Source organism: Pteropus alecto, unplaced genomic scaffold, assembly GCF_000325575.1.
Source record: "Pteropus alecto unplaced genomic scaffold, ASM32557v1 scaffold30, whole genome shotgun sequence".
Taxonomy (NCBI): domain Eukaryota; kingdom Metazoa; phylum Chordata; class Mammalia; order Chiroptera; family Pteropodidae; genus Pteropus; species Pteropus alecto.
Genome location: NW_006429782.1, coordinates 3,150,479 through 3,154,076, shown reverse-complemented (window position 1 = coordinate 3,154,076; position 3,598 = coordinate 3,150,479).

Below are 3,598 nucleotides of genomic sequence, written 5' to 3'. Positions count from 1 at the left end.
AGATCAATAGTAAATGTCAAGCAGCGATTCAAACAGATAAACGAGGTATGCGGAGGTGAGCGGTTCTGGGCCGGTCGGCACATCCGTGGATCTTAGGACCCCCGGTTCTTCTCTTCCCGCCCTTCTCAGTCACCTCAGGATCCAAAGTGGCTGCCAGAGCCCCAGTCATCACACCTGCATGATAGACAGCGGGAAGGAGAAAGGTGGGTCTTCCATCTGAATCGGCCTCCGTTAAAGGAGCCGCCTAGAAATCCCGCATAAAACCACGAGGATCCCCCTGGCCAGAATATAGTCATGAGATCACATTCAGTGACAAAGGAGGCCGAGAAATGTGGTCTTCACCTAATGCGTTGGTACCCCAAGTAACACCGGGACTCTATGACTAAAGAGGGAAAACGGCTGTTGGGTGGGCCACCCACAATCTCCGCTGTAAGTGTAGTAAGCCATCCATTCGTTCATTCATTCATTTGACACTTGTCGAGCAGCTGTGTAGACCAGGCACTCAGTATGCGGCAGTGATAAACCAGACCAAGATCGTTACCCTCCTAAAGCCCACATTCTAGCAACAGAGAAATAGGATCGGATTTATGTTTTCAAAAGATGGCTCTGGCATTTGTGTGGAGAATTAAGTCCCAGGGGAGGTAGGGCCGGGGGCAGGAAGCAGGAGCAGTCTCCAGGGAGGAGGAAATGGGATGAAGGATGTGGTGACAGATAGGTGTTGGGGGTGGCAAGGGAGATGGGGGTCCCTGGTCACGGCCCAGAGAGGCGGAGGGGAGGGGCGCCCTGCCCAAGACTCTGCCCCTCTGGCCCCCGCCCACATTGGAGCCAGACACCGCCGGCTCCTGCTCCGTGAAGGCCTGATGGAGGGAGGGCCAGCTCGGGTCCTCGCTCTGTGTGGAAAATGCCGTCAGCCAGGGTTCCCGGCTGACAGAGACAGAATGCAACTCTGGGCTTTTTTAAGAAAAAAAGGAGGATTTACAAAAGGATATTGAGACATGAAAGCTAAAGCCATAACGAGATACCTCTTCATACCCACTAGAAACATACTGTGTCAGAGCTTTCTGTGACAGCGAGCACCTTGCTGTCCCATCCGGCGGTCCCCAGCATGACTGAGGAGTGGGGGTGTGGGGGGCGGAGAGGGTGTTCTTTCATTTGAATTAATTCTCATTTAAATAGTCACCCGTGGCTATTGACCAATGTGGCTCTAGAATACCTCAGATTTACAAAGACTGACGACATCCAGCACCGGTGAGGCCAGGACGTGAAGCACCCCGATGAGATGAGCAGACCTCGCTGGCGGGGTGCCAGACGTGGCGAAGCCACTGCGGGAGTGGCTTGGCAGGTGATTGGCTTACGTAGGACCCACACGCCCCGCTCCCAGGCTTGTGCCCCAGAGAAACGGAAGCACGTGTGTACATGAAAACTGACAGACGCATTTTACATCGGCCGAATTTATAATAGCCTCAAACTGGAAATAACCCAGTCATCCTGACAAGTGATGAATGGATAAGCTAACGGGTCCATCTATAAAATGGAACACCACTTTTCAGTAAAAAGGCATGAACTATTCACGTACCGTGGACGAATTTCAAAACTATTATGTTAAATCAAAAAAGAAGCTAGATGCAAAAGATGACATTCTTTGGGACAACATTTCTATAAAGTTCAAGGACAGAACGAAGCCATCTACAGCACCGTATCGGTTTCTCATTGCTGCTGTAAGATGCTACCAAAAATTCATCGGCTTAAAACAACACGAATTTCTTCTTTCTCAATTCTGGAGCCTAGAGGGTCTCACGTGGGTCTCACGTGGCCAACATCGGGGTGTCTACAGGGCCGCTCCCCCTGGAGGCTCCAGGGGAGAATCCATCCGCTGCCTCTTCCAGCTTCCAGAGGCACCTACATTTCTTGGCTCGTGGCCCCTTCCTCCATCTTCACGGCCAACAATAACAAGCCAGGTACTTCTCAAATCGCCCCTCCCTCTCTGCCTCCCTTTCCACTTTTAAGAATCTCGGCGGTGACCTTGAGCCTGCCCAGAGAATCCAGGATCAGCTCTCCATTCGAAGGGCGGCTGACTAGCAACCTTCATTCCATCTGCAAACGTAACTGCCTTTTGCCACGTCTTTCAGCATATTTTACAGGTTCTGGGAATTAGGCTGCGGACAGCTTCGGGGCCCCTCCTTCTGCATACCACTGTAATGCTGCGAATCAGTCCCTGGTTGCAGCTGGGAGGGGACATGAGGGAGCCTTCGAGGGGCTGGCCACGTTCCGCGTCTTGGTCTGGGTGGTGGTCACACTATCCTACGCAAACGTGAAAATTCATTGAGACACACCCTGAAGATACACGCGCTTCCCTGTATGCTATGCCCCAGTAATGGTTTTTAAAGAGAACGATCTGACATCAAAGAAGCGCGTGACAAGATATTCAATATCGTTAGCCATCAGGGGAACGCGAACTAAATCCACAGTGAGCTCCTGCTCAACGCCCGTCAGAACAGCGAACACGGAACACCGTGACAACGGCCAACACGGAGAGGACGTGGGAAAAGCGAGTCTGTCGCACGTGGCTGGCGGGCATGTGCGTGGCAGAGCCACGCTGGAACACAGAACGACAGACTTTCAAAACTAAACATGGAACTGCCACGCCACCCAACCGATGCATTCCTGGGCCTCCGTCCCAGAGCCAGGGAAACATATGTTCATGCAAAAAAAAAAAAAAAAAAGGTACACGAGTATTCATAACAGCTCTACTCAAAATAGCAAACTACTGGAAACCAAATGTCTTTCGACGATCGGATGGGAGAACCGACTCTGGCAAAGCCGTATCGGGAATATTACTCAGCCATGAAAAGGAAGAAATGGCCCCTCCACGCAGCGGCCCGGACGGGTCTCGAGGGCAGCGTGCAAACAGTCTACCTCGGGAGGTTACGCGCTCTCCGATTTCATTTATACAACATTCTCGAAACCAGACGACCAGAGATGGAGAGCAGATCAGCAGGCTCCCGGGGACAGGAAGTAGAGGGAGAGAAAGAGCTTGAGAGAATGGCTTTTGGAGACGGAGAAGTCTGGGTATGGGTGAAGGTGGTGGGGACGTGAAACCACGCGTGGGATTAAACTGCACAGAACCTCACACGCACGTGCGCACGGGCACACGCGCAGGCACACACAGGCACACACATGGTTGCACACATGAGCACATGCATGGGCACACACGTATGCACGAGCACACAGGCACGTACATGCACAAGCACACGCGTACGCATGGGTACACACACAGGCACACGCACAGGCACGTGCCAATGCAGATTTTAAAATCCGTGAAACTGAAACTCCACGGTGTCCTTGGCGGGACTGTCCCTGTCGGTTTCGAGGCTCCAGCATTTCCCCGTGACCATATGAGACGTCGCCACTGGGGGCAGCTGATAGAAGGGGGCCTGGGACGCTATGCACTATTCCTGGACGTCTATAATTATATCAAAATAAAAATGTGAAAACCCAAAGAGAAAGATCTGATGAGCAATGGATTAAGAGAGAAGCTTTTGGAAAAACTAGTAGAACCTCAGTTCCCCCTCCCCCCCCCCAAAAAAAATGCCCCCGT